Source organism: Oryzias latipes, chromosome 9 (assembly GCF_002234675.1).
Source record: "Oryzias latipes chromosome 9, ASM223467v1".
NCBI lineage: Eukaryota > Metazoa > Chordata > Actinopteri > Beloniformes > Adrianichthyidae > Oryzias > Oryzias latipes.
The window spans coordinates 913,450-926,994 of record NC_019867.2 but is presented as its reverse complement, the minus strand read 5'-3'; the positions used below and the strand labels follow the sequence as shown (position 1 = coordinate 926,994).

General features: G+C 46.3%; 1 protein-coding gene across 4 annotated transcripts in view; it reads left to right on the top strand.

Annotated features, from left to right (window-relative positions):
• The window catches only part of LOC101167013 (A disintegrin and metalloproteinase with thrombospondin motifs 3), a 112,967-nt gene that overhangs the window by 17,354 nt on the left and 82,068 nt on the right, over nucleotides 1-13,545 (top strand). The window contains exon 1 of one of the 4 annotated variants that reach the window (XM_023958121.1): nucleotides 11,043-11,195. The exons of the other annotated variants lie outside the window; for them this stretch is intronic. The gene's annotated coding sequence lies outside the window, so the exon portion shown is untranslated. Of the gene's footprint in view, nucleotides 1-11,042; nucleotides 11,196-13,545 lie in introns of those variants that run through there. 4 annotated transcript variants of the gene reach the window in all.

Sequence of the window (13,545 nt, the reverse complement as noted above, 5' to 3'; positions counted from 1 at the left end):
GTGGGTCATCCGTTGGACACGTCTCAACGTTTCTCTGCCTCCAGCTTCTGCTAAATCAGAGCGTGTGGCCGACGGAAACTGCCGGTAGCCTCAAATCAGACGTGGGCCTTCAGGTTCCTGGGTGGTCCTTGGAGGTGACCCCCCCTCGCTGACAGGGACAATCAGGCAGTCAAAGCAGCGGCTGCTCCTGAGCTGCTCTGATTCTAAGCCGGACAGATTAGTGCTTGTTGGAGGTCAGAGGTGCTCCCGTTATCAGAGGGAACCTCGATTTGTCTCAGGATGGAACGGCGGCGTTCCGGCGAGCTCCGGGTAGAAAACATTGGGGGCGTTGACCTGCTGACCTCCCACTTTCTGATCTTACATCTGATTTGTATTTCCAACAGTAAAACAAGGAGTTCAGGGATGAGTCCGGTCAGAGCGGCTTTAATGAGCGGCTCTCTGGGCTCCATGCTGCCTTCAGGCGTCGAGTCTGAACACAAGACTTTTGGAATATCATTTGGAACATTAAAGCCAAGCAGGACTTCACTCTGCTGTCATTTTGTATAATCAAGAAGATGTTTGGCCATAATGGCCTCCCTGAACACGCGTGTTCCTGCTTCTGAGTGGCATCAAAGCAGCAGCAGACGGAAAAATGTCCCAAAAGTCCTCCTTGATTTCTTATTTTATACCTGAAGATGAGGGAACACTGTGACTTCCAAACAGAGCGTTCAACCTTCAAAACCTTCCAAACATTCTTGAACACATATAAATGTGGATCTTTGTTTGCTGTTAACTAAAAAGAAAAAAATCATTTGGTGAAAAATGTTATGCTTTAAAGACACTTAATGCTTCATGTCTGCAGTTTAAAATGACCCAAAAGGAAACCTTTAGTCATAAATCCTAAACTGAGATTATTGAGGGTAAAAAACAAAGGAAGCTATACGTCACGTTTAGGCTGAAGGCCGCGTCTCACCCGCAGCGTCCGGCGTCTCACCTGAGATTTTTATTCTTGACAGGAGGAGCATTTTTATTTAAACACAAATAGTTTTTTACTTTAGCAAATAATGAGGCCGGCTCCTTTTTCAACAAGTAAATAACATATAACCAATGGTATTTATTAAAGCCTTTGTCACATGAACCCGTTTGGGGGGGTCGACCCGTACGGGTTCTGTGGTTATTTTGGGTTGTCCCTAAAGCGGCTGCATCTGAAGAGGAGCTCAGGTGTTCCTTTCAGGTCGTATGGTCACCTCAAGGGACGTCATGAAAATGGAACGTAGCACTGTGGTGCGTGTGGTAAGTGATGGTGAAGTATTGATAAGGGACATTTCTTTGTGATTGAGATGGGTGGGTTCTGCTGATTGTTGACCTGATGGTGGTGCACATAAAGCGTTTATTCTGACCGTGGGTGATTCCTGCTCTGGTTTAGGTCATGCATAGACGGTGTGGCTCCAGAGGAGGCTTTGGAGCACCAACAGGACCGGCCGCCCGCTCCACCTCAGCTAACCGTGTCTCTGAGCAGAGCAGCCAGACTCGTAGCTTCGCGTTTGCGGGCTGGGGAGGGTCCTTTGTTAGGGCGTGGCTCCGGAGGAGGCTTTGGACCGCTGCAAGTGCTGCTGGACTCCGTAGAACCGGGCCTCAGAGCAGAGAGCGGCTCTGGGACGGTGTGTGAGCTGAGGGAGGCGCCTTTGAATGCAGAGATGCTGCTCGGTCCTGAGAAACCGTGGAAACAATCCTGTGAATTCATGTTTCCAGGCGTGTCCAGACGGAATAAAGGTGGATGTTATTCCCACATCCGGAAGTGCGTGTTGTTAGCACGTATTAGCCTAATCCTAAGGCTTCTTCCAGCTCCGTTCCACCAAGAAGAAATAATAAAATGATGACAGGCACTTCATAATAATCCTAACAATAATAAAATGACGCGTAGAAGATCATCTGGCTCTATGCTGCAGGTTTCTTTGTTTACTACAGAACTCAATATTTCTTCTTCTACGGCGGTTTCCAGTATTTTAGAGAGTTCTGCGCATGTCCAAATGATTTATTCTGACTGAAGGTGTGGCGGATGGAAACCTTTGTTCTAATCAATAAAGTTCTACACAGTTCAATTCTAATCCGATCTTTGATCCGATCAGAGATATTTTGCACATAGAACCGCACCTACTGTCTCATTCCCTCCTTTCTAACAGTCAGGCTGCATCACTACTTTAAAAACAGGATCGTTCAGCACGAAGAATCTGCAGAGAAATCCTCATTTCAGATCAGATCAGACCACTTTCCATTGATTTCAAACACAGAAACAGACAAACAGCTAAAGAAAGACGGACAGAAATGTGACAAAAGTCAAAAGAAAAAGACTCAAAACATCATAGGAACTTCCAGCTGAATGATTATAACAGAAACACGGAAAGAGAGACAGAAACTCCTCAGGTTTTCTATTAATGATTTTCTGAATTGAACAGTTAATTATAATTTCCTTTAATAATGAAGCTGCAGCGTGAAGGTGGGATGTTAGAGGAGGCCATGCAAATGTGACCTTCAGGTGCGTTTGGACGTTTGGATTCAAGCGGTGAGGCAGAGGTTCTCACTTTCTCCTCACTGAATGTTTTCTGTTGAATTTTGGGCAGAAAAATGATAAAAAACTACATCCAACAAGAAAACTCTGCTCCGGTTCAAATGAAAGAATTGGTATGTTTTCTTTTTGTAACACGTTTATGGCCGTGTTACTTTACACAGAAACCACCAAACATGGTTCTGGAGGTTCTGGAGGTTCTGGATGTCAGCATTTCCTCCATGTCTTCTTCCTCTCTGCTCTTCAGAAGGATGCTGACGGATTCTCTCATGAGATGTTTGCCTTCTTGTTGTTAGAAAACCTTGTTTTTGGTATTTTCTTGGGTTTCTGGACAGCGACGTTAGAAAGCATCTCTGCAAACAGACACACCTGCCTTTGCGTTCTCATCTGCTCTACCTGGACAGATGGTGAATATGTCTTCCTAACAATACAAGCTTTGCTTTGAGCCTCAGGACATTTCTGGCGGCTCGGTTGGAGACGGTCTTTTGGGTGAGAAGTGGATGTGTCAGGATGTGATGGCAGTTCTTGGATGTTTGGGGGAACAGAGTTCCATTCCTGTGCTGCTGTTACAGAAAAGGTTTTGGACCAAAGACACTTTTTGGCTGAGGGAAGATCCGGTCTGCTCGGGCGGACCCTCGTCTTCCTCTGTGAGCTACTTTGTTTTTTTAATTGACTTTATTTATCCCACAATGGGGAAATTCTTCTCTGTATTTTGACCCATCCCCATGGGGGGAGCGGTGAGCTGCAGACTAGCCGCGCTCGGTGGAGAGCGGGGATCGAACCGCCAACCCTTCGGTTGTTGGACGACCTGCTCTGCCGCCTTAGCTACACTGCTGCCCATATACACATACTTCTTATGTTATGCTTATAAATTCATTCATCAGACAAACGTTAGAGTACTTGATGAGATTCTTCCAGTTCATCCCATTGACTGTACATGAGAACTGGACTGAGTGACCCCGCCCCCACAGGAAGTGGCTAAAAGAAGCCAAAATCCCACAGACTTCTACAGAGAAACAAACAGCTGTTCTGGATCTGATACTTTTTTTTTACATCTTCTTGATAATTCTCAAGTTATTCATGTTAAAAACTGACCAATAAGATGCCTCTATAAAAGTGGGTGGAGCCTAAAATACAAATACTGAACTTTCTCAATTTTGAAAGAGTTAATTAGCTATACCTGCTGAAGAAAATGACTTTTTTCACAAGTCAAGTGAACATGTAGGTGGCGTTTGAACCTCAGTCCTGTCATCTCTGCTGCTCGGCTTGGAGCTGAGCCATAAAGCAGCGTGGGTCGTGACATCAAACGCTCCAAACAAGTGTTTTCTCCTGAAAGAGCTCCTGCTTGTGGGTCAGGAGCCTTTCATCTCAGGTAGTAGCCCTCTCTACATGTGAGTTTTACTGCATCCTAATCACAGCCAGACTGCTGGCCTTCCCCGCAGAGGCGGTGGGCGTGTCCTCCGGCCTGTTCAGGCAGCAGACCAGAAGAGCATCAGCTGAAGAACCAGATTCACTTCTGCTCAAACTGTTGTCTGTGAAACTTGGATCATTTTCTTTAAAGTCAAAGTCTTTGTTGGTTTGTGGACTGAAGCTGGGCTGCATCAGATACCTTAAGGATGCCGTGCGACAGCATCACCCCTACGTGGAACCTCCACTATCCTTATATGCTTCATGAGACACTTACCACAATCACAACAATGGGACACTCCATTAGTATGACGTCACTTAAGGTGGCCCTACGAGCCTTAAGGGAACTACGAGACACACCTGAGCTCCCCTTAAGATGCAGCCGCTCCTCTGTACGACCCTCCACGGACCGGACAACCCCGTAGGGTCACGGGACTAGACCCTTTTACAGGATTGAAGGTGAACATGTCCATAAGTTTATCACGTAACCACTAGGGCTCATGCTACATAAGCAAACAGCTCAGAGGAAAATGGTCCAACTTGCTTTCAAGTCAACTAAAATGAAGAAATGCGATCTCTGACCCCGGTCACGAAACATTCCAACACCCATCGCAAAATGTTCCGACACTGCTAGGACACACCCCGGCCTCAGCAGACAGTGGCTGGGATAGGCTCCAGTAACGGCGTGACCCTGAAAGGGATTGAGCGGGTTTGGAAAATGTTTTTGAAACCCTTTCAACTTCCTCTGCTGGCATCTCACCCGAGACCTGAAGCTGCCAGAAAGGGGTGGATGTAGTTTAGGTGCAGTCGATGGGCGGCTTCATCATGAGTGAACTGTGATGTCAGGTGGTGGATGTTTGACCTGAACACGGAGCGCCCAGGCCGTCTCTAAAGCTGGCCGTTCATCCAGAGTGAACTGAATCTAGGATCCGATCCTCTTATCTGCTGCTGACAGCGGTTTGTGGAACTCACTCACATCATCATTCTGCCACGTCGCCGAGTAAACCTGCCAACAGCTGTGGAACCAAATTATCATCCATTAGGAGCCTTGTTTATGTCAACCCCCCATTTGTTCAAGTGGGAAATCTCCCCCTCCACAGGCTCACACTGCTCCTCTTTGATCAGCGAAGGCGTCTGGCTGCTGCTGGCGTGGAGCAGATCTGCTTTGTGGAGCGTTTGGCGCCGCCAGCTGCTGCCTGTTCTCACCGGGAAACAAAACAGACGGCCGGTGGGTTAAACAGCAGGATGAGGGTCCCTGCTGGGCCGTTGCGTTGTGTACATTACAAACTGGGCCTTTCCTGGGAATCAGACTCTAAGCTTCTTCCACAGACTCGACCCTCGACTCTTCTGCACGCTCTTTTAGAAAACAGGCTTTTTGCAGACGGGGAACATCAAGGAAGACCACTCCCCTTTTCTCTGCTCCACATATTCCTTCACTGGTTCTTCATCTGGACTCTTCTTGTTGGAACGCCCTTCATCTGGTTTGGTTTCACACGAGACGCTCGTAGGAGAAAACCAAAGACTGAAGCGGACCGACCCACCTGGCCAGATCAGGTCGTTTTAGCATCTACTCTTATGGGGCTGAAGAAGAAAAAAAGACAAAGAAAGGGGGCTACTCAAATGGTCATCAGGTTAGGGTCACCAAATCTGAAAATGTTTCGGGATCTGTTCTTCAAGTTTTTACTCAGACCCATTTCTGCTTCACGTCTTTGGTTTCCTTTGTTCTGCTGGCGTCAGGGATGAACGTTCACATTCAGCAGGTGAAGAACTTTTCTGAAGAAAACCTCCACAAATGTTAACGCCACGTCCATCCGCCAACCTCAAGCTCCGCCCATAACGGTGCTGAGATCCTCGTCCTCTTTGAGGTCGATGACGGTATTGTTTCTGTGGAAGCAGCAGTCGGCCAAACAGATCCTAAGGCCGTGTCACACAGCCGCTATGAACATTTTACACATTCTCCACGTATGAAATTTCGATATTTCGTGATACATGCGTGATGGACGTAATTCACAAATGTTTCTTGTGTTCGTCATTTGTCGCTGTACTCAGACGTCCGGCGAGGGTTTCGTCCGATGGGTCTTTACGTGAATTTGCTTTGGAGCCGTTCATAATTTTTGGTTGGTTAAAAATGACACAGTTTATGCATATTTTTTGTAGTTTATACACAATTATAGCATAAATCTTAAGCAATTGTGCATGAATTTTGTGCACGATTCTTACGCATATTTGTGGCTATCCACTGCAAAATTCATTCCTCTTCCAGGAATGTCTAACGAACTTTTCCTGCATGAACCACGTTTAACTTTTAGATCACGGATGAGGCTCACATATCATGTTCAAATTATGTAATTGACACACAAATGACTAATATTTGTAATGAAAACAGCGCAATAATGACGCACGGTTCATGTGTGACGTGGGTTTATGTGTTTCTTTGCGTGGTTTATTTGTATTTCTTCCGCGGTTTTAACGTGGTTCATTCCTCAGAAAACAGATGTGAGAATTTTGCGTGAAGGCCACAACTTTTCCACGTATGTTCACGTGTGACCAACTTGAATCCGTGCTATATACACAAAACATACGCAGAGGCTGTGAGTCACGGCCTTCAGCTTCTGACGTCCATCTGTCCTGCAGTTGTGAGTTTGGTTTAGCCCATAATCAGATCAGCATCTTCTTCCTGTAAACACGTGAGCAACAATCATTAAATCCACATGACCCCCAAAAGAAAAGGGTAGACAGAAAAGAAATGACAGCTCTGGCCACATTCTGGACGATCAATCCCACCATGGCCTCTCAGATGAAGGTAAAACCCAGGAGGGATGGTTTGAATCATCTGATGCTGCTTTGAATGCTAACAGATCAATTACAGGTACAGATTGAACTTGGACCTCCTTCCACCTCCTGTGAGAGAAGAGGCAGCCGCCCTTTATGGAGCGCGGTGTCTTGATGCAGATATATGGGCTCCTGGCCCTCCTGGGCCTGCATGGGTCTGTTCATGAGGCATGATGATGGCATTTTGTCCCAGATACACACCTGCTCTGGGTGCAGGCGTCCATCATGGGGCTGCAGAGGCTGCAGAGGCTCAGGAGTAACAGTTTGTAGGTCACAGATGAACGGAGAGCCCCTAACCCACTTACAGCAGCATCAGAATAGACACAGGAAGAATGCTGTGACCTCCAGATGCCACAACCAGGGCGCACGCTCTTTCCCATCTTCCCTCCGTGTGAACTTCCCGTTCGGTCAGAAATGGACTTTCTTTCCCCTTCTGCAGACGTTTTCACGTATTTACCCAGAAAGACAGGAAGTGAGTTTGACTCTTCAGCTCCACTTAATAATAATAATGGATTTATTCGTGCTTTTCCAGACTCTCAAAGCGTTTACAATGTGAGTCCATTATTCATTCACTCCTCATTCATTCTTGGTGATGACTACTGTTGGAGCCACAGCTGTCCTGGGGCAGACGGACAGAGGCGTGGTTGCCAGTCTGCCCCTACGGCCCCTCTGACCATCACCGGGATCATTCACACACCAGTGGAGCCACATTGGAGGCAGGGAGGGTGAAGTGTCCTGCCCAACGACACAACAACAGTTGGCTGGGAGGAGCGGGGATCGAACCGCTGACCCTTCCATCATTGGATGACCTGCTCAACCGCCTGAGCCACTGCCGCCCACTTGGTGTCCTGGACGCTTCCTCAGTTTTGTTCAGTCTTTTCTGGAGAACTTTCTGATGGAGAAATCTCCACTGCAGGAGTCAAAGATCCACCAGGGGGCAGCACTGCACGCAGGGGCTGATGTCAGGAAGAGAATGGAGTGTCACCAAGGAACTCAAGCAGCCGTAACCCTTGTGCTATCTTAGATGACCCCCCCTTCCATTGAGGTGTTCTCCCTACCATGACAAAGGTGGACAAAGGTGGAAAGATTTCATGTAATCCATGGACACCAGTGAAGATCACAAATCATTGATTTCAGAGCACTGTCTAGTGGGTCTAGATGACCCGACTCCCAACGTTAAAGTGCCTAGGATGGAACAAGGGTTATTAAAGAGTGGGGATGAAAAAGACAGAACTTCCTGTCCACCATGCTGGAGGGCAAACGAACTTCTGTTCCGACAAAACGTGAATCAGAACGTAGACCTGATCGATTACCTGTCAGGGAGAAACAGCCGAAAGCCACGATTGGCTGGAGAGTCTAAATCGGAAGGACACGACTGGAGTGACTCCAGTTAATCTACGAGTTTGATCCAATTATTTTGTTAAAATTCTGCTGGAAATTGAGCAGTGGTTGAGGTTGTATTGTCTGCTTACAGGTTTATCTGCAAGGTGGTGTTAGTGCGGGCAGATGCATGTGTGTGTACATACTGTGTACTGGAGTGTGTAGTGTTGCATGCTGAGCAGCAGTACTTCAGGATCATTTTAGACATGTGGACCGGGCTGAGGCTACTGAGGTCCGGTTCAGGGAACGCCGCAGCAGCGTCAGCAACCCATCAAGGTGTGACAAACCGCCTGGAAAGCTGCTGTGAAACAGCTTGGGCCCGTCTCCAGGGAGCCGGACTGCTTCCCCTGCTGACAGAACCGGGCCAGACTCAGACCAGAGCGGACCTTTATCTGCCCAGGGTTCCAAAAGAGCTGGACATCTCCCAATGCCGCTGGATGAGGAAACCTGTAGGGGAAGGTCTGACCCAAGGCGTGGAGATGTTTTGGACGCACTCGGTTCCAAAGCAGCAAAGAAAAATCCCTTTGAAAGAGAAATGGAGCCGGTTCCGCTTTGCAGAGAAGTGCGGCGCACACAAGAGCTTTATTCAGCCCCGCTCTCCATGTTGACTCAGACCCGCCTTGTTGCTCAGGTTTGACCCCACGGCTGTTTGGGTAAACGCTTTGAGGTTCTGCTGCGGGTTTCTGCTCTGCAGCTGAGGGTCCAGTGTGGGATTTATTTATTTCCATATTTTTAATGGTGACCTATATAAACTCCAGAAAAGCCCCGTGTTTAGTTGTCCTTTCAGGCATTCAGAGCCTGAATCTTATTTTAGGTCCAGCGTGGATCCTTAAAGAAAAATCCAATTCTGTCTTTAAGAATTTATTTCCTTTTCTTTGTTTTGTAGTTAGTTGAAAACAAAGTCAGTTTCTTTAAAGAGTGCAGATAAAAATGTCCGGATGACGAAGGTTTGCTCACATTCTTGAAAACAAACACACCTTTGAACAACACTGCAGGTGAAAGGTGGCAGTGTCCGCGCTCCGTCCAGAGCGAGCGCCTGCACAGCCACCTCCTTCAGAGTCCGGACTGAAAGAGGCCGTTTCTGCAGAGCTGGAGCCGCCGCTCCGTCGCACGTGTTGTTTTTGGCAGACGGACGCCGTCCGCTCGGCCAGGCCGGAGTTTTAGGATGTGAAAGCGTTGGAAAGCTCAGGGATGTGCTCGGGTACCATTGTCTTCATCAGTGAGGAAGATAACGGCAGACTGCTGTGGAAAAGGTTTTGATTGCATAATTATGATAAATTCAGATTTCTTTATTTCTGTAAAAACTCATCAGGTTTCTTGATTTATATAGAGACGCATTGATATGAAAAATCTCCGTCTATTAAAGACTTGAATTTGGTGAGAAGATTTCATAAAAAGGAAATTTTTTCATTTTGTAAAAATCCCCCCCGGTGACCCTGAAAGGGACCAAACCGGTTATAACCTGTTTTTAAATAGTATTTTCTTTTTCTTTTTCATTATGCTTGGTTCAGACCTGTAACTACTGGAGTTTGAGTCATATTTCAAAGGAAATTTAATTCTCAATTCATGTTTCCATATTCAATCAGGCCTGGAATATAAAAGAAATACATTATGCAGTTTAGAATTCAGTTTGAAAAATGACAATTTAGTAAATGAAATATTAAATAAAAACATCTATGTTTGAAACTGTCATGGCTTTTTGATGCCATGATTCAAATTAAAATGTATTTTGCATTTTATAATTCAATATATAATTGACACCATTTTAAATATGTATTTTACAATTTACTATAGAGTATTAAATGACATTTTAGTGCATTATTTGCTCTAAATGACTTTGACAGTAACTTCCAGTCATGGTGTGTTTGTGTCAAAATTCAAATTTAACAGCAACATTTTCTGATAGTTCAACAAATCCCCAACGACTTGGAAAATATATAAAAATAAAACCAAATAAATAAAACCTCCAGACATGGAGAGACTGGAGGTTTCCTAAAGGAGGGATTTCCATTCCTGATTGTAGAAAAGCGGATGTAATTCCGATAATCTTCAGTTCTAAACATTGACAGAATACGTCCGTCACCTCCTTAGAGTTTCATCTGTCACAGTCAGACAGAAACAGTTGAGGCTTGACTGATGCTCCATTAAAGGCACATTATTCTCTCTGACATCTTCACGCTGTGCAGAGTCTTCATCATCTTTTAGTCAGCAGCAGCTTGATGGCTGTCAGACTCCGGATGGAGGATTTTACTGATGTCCAAAAATGAGCTGCAGCTCTCCATGCAGACTCATCAGAAGCTCTTTTCTGTGTGTGTGTGTGTGTGTGTGTGTCATTGTGTGCGTTTGTGTTGCCTCCTTCAACACTGAGCTAAAATAACCCTGGACTGTTTCTGAGCTTCTCCCAGCATGGAAACAAACAGAAATGTGTGAAAAGACTCCACAGAACAGGAGGGGCGTTTTCTCATGAACTCGTGGTCCTGAAGATCTCGGCGGTTTGGAAGGTGACGGCAGTCCGCCGTGAACCCATGGCTGCAGAGGAGCTTGCTGTTCCTAATCGCACACGGACCATCTCATCTGTCGTTCTGTCTGCTCTCCAGACAAACCATTGATTTCAGTTTGGAATAGAGTTTTTTGTAGCTGATAATCTTTTTCAGTCATGAAGAAAACTGGTTGGCTTGAATGGTTTGGTTGGTCAAAGGTGCAGTTCCTGTGATGGAAAACCTGCGTTTCATTTGATTAAAGGTCAAAGGTCTTTATTCCACTCCTTCATCTGGTTTCTTTTGAATGGACCGAACCATCTGAACACCATCCTGCAGTTCCAGCAGCTGCTCCTTAGGAGGCGCTGTGGTCTGAAGTGAGCTCAGAAAAATCAGGAGGAAGAAGAAGCAGCTGGTCCTGCTGAAGCTCCTGAGCTCCTCACTGCTCCACCTTTACCCAGCATGCATTGCCAGACTTCTTCATGGTTCTCCTCCAAACACACGGAGCTTGCAGCACCTCCTTCCTTTGGTTCTCCTCCTCTGTTAGCTAACAGGTGGGTGGAAGAAAAGCCGTGCTAGTGCTAAGAAGCTGTGTTGAGCTTCCAGGTTCTACTCCTTGTTTGGCTGGTTTGCATGATTGATTGGGATCTTTTGATTGACAGGTGACTTTGAGCCGTCAGCCTCAGAAATGCTGTGCTTCAGGTCTTCTTGCTCTTCATATCTCCTCTTTTGGTTGGAGTTCAGAAACATCGGATCTGGTTCTGGTGTCGGAGCAGAATATCCCAGACTTTAGATGTTCTTGGTACCGTTGGTCACATGACCGCCTGCTTGGGCCGTCATACAGCCACCGATCACGTCTGTTTCTGGACTTTGATTGTCAGCTGCAGGCCGTTCAGGTGTATTTCTGTCTCCGTTCTGTACTTTTCCATAAAGTTTGTAGTTTTCATGTAAAAGTTTGTATTTAATAACTTCAAAAAACTAAAACGCTAAATAAATAAAACAATACAAAGTTTCCTCAAACTTCGCCAAATTTCTTCCAATGAAACCCAGAGACTCCGCCCCTCAGGATGTGGTCATAGAATCCGTGTCGTAGGTCTCGGTCCACATTGGATCATACCAATGGGGGGATGGGGGGAGTATCAAACAGGAAAACAAGCGACTTTAACTTTGACTGTTAATAGAACTTCAGAATAAAAGTTGCTAAACGCTAATCCATTTATTTATTTATTTATTTATTTATTTATCGTAAAATGAGAAATCTGCCGTAAAAACGTTTTCATGGTTTTTGATTGAAAAGCGCTAAATTACAATAAAGGAAAACAAACAAATTCAAAGGAGAAACTTCAATAAATCAGACATTTGTGGTTTTAGCTCAAACTTGACTGCAGGGGTTTTGTGCTTCTGTTGCCTTCGAGAGTTCGATTCCGGCGCCACAGCAGCTTCAGACGGTCTCTGCTCTGCAGAAACTCCAAGGTGAAATCAATGTTTTCTACACTAGAAGCTGAATTTCCTCCTTTTCTCAATTAGTCTCAGTTTCAGCTTTAAAAGGGAAGAGAGAAGATCATCCTTCAACTCCTCTGGAGGATGGTTCCGGTGCGTCTGTCCGGGTACAGCGTGACTGCGGGGCTTTCTGGGGGATTTTTCTGCCCTGCTGCTGAACGCTGGGGCAGGTTTCTGCAGCTCCTGTCAGCAGATGAGAGGAGGCCGTTCTAGTCTTGGTACGTCTGCGCTGCAGGAGGAGATGAGTCACTTCCAGCTATTCTTCCATCTCCACTCCCTAAATGAGGATGAAGCTGCTGTTAGACACATTCAGCCACACAGTTCTCTGCTCTGCTTGCTTTTTATCAGATTGATTGAAACTCTGGAAAAACAGAGTTTTCCGGTAATAGAAGCACAAACATGAAGGGATTTGAGAAATGTAATTCCCATGTGAACAGCTGTTCTGGTGTGCAGGAAATATGCTGTTTGCTGCTTCTTCACATGCAAGATGAACTTTAATATCCTCCCGTCTCCTGTTGGGCGCCGAGCTGCGACTCTCAGCTTTGATCGATATCGAAATGTCAGCCTTCTGTCTCATTACCGGCACTCTTCTGCCACATTGTTTTTATCACCAGCCTGGTGTTTTCAGCACATCAGAGCGGCGGATCTGACGTTTCAGTCAGGAGTCCGTCTGCAGCCGAGTGGATAAACGGAATGAAACCGTCGGCTGCAGATCCACGCTGTCTCGCTGCCTCTCAGTCTAAAAGATCAACAGGAACTGTGGATCAGTGAAGATCCACATCCAGGACCAAGGGATCTGCAGAAACAGGAAGGAGTGTTGGTGACCCCCCCGCCCCCCTCCTCGGTCAATTCTTGTGGTTCCACAGCGCCTCTTGAATTCACTGTGATCAGAGCACAGCTCACCTTTTACTGGTGTACCACTACACACATCCGAGGGAATCGAACGCTCTGAACAGCTGGAACGCTCTGCCTCTGTTCATTGAAAACACTGTTTTTCTTCAGGCTTCCTGCTAGAGGATTTTATTTTTGATGGAGGGATGGGTGGATGGATGAATGGATGAATGGAGGGATGGATCCTTATTGGCTGAACACACCTGATCAGGTGATCAGATGGTTTCTGGAAAACCAGCAGGAGGCCGGCCCCCCAGGCCTGGAGTCTGACACCCCTGGTGTAGAGTGAAGAGCATGGGCAGCCCCCACCCCTGTGTGGAACTTGGTCCACTGGACGACATGAGCTGTTCTGAGCATCAGAGTTGATGTGCGGCGTGGAGCGGGCTGACAGGAGGAACGACCGACCGAACCTCTGACATCATAACTGATTTTTCCTTCTAGTTCAATGAAGTCCATAGTGTCTATTCTTCCATTATCAGACGTGGCTGTGGTGATGTGACGTATATAAAACAG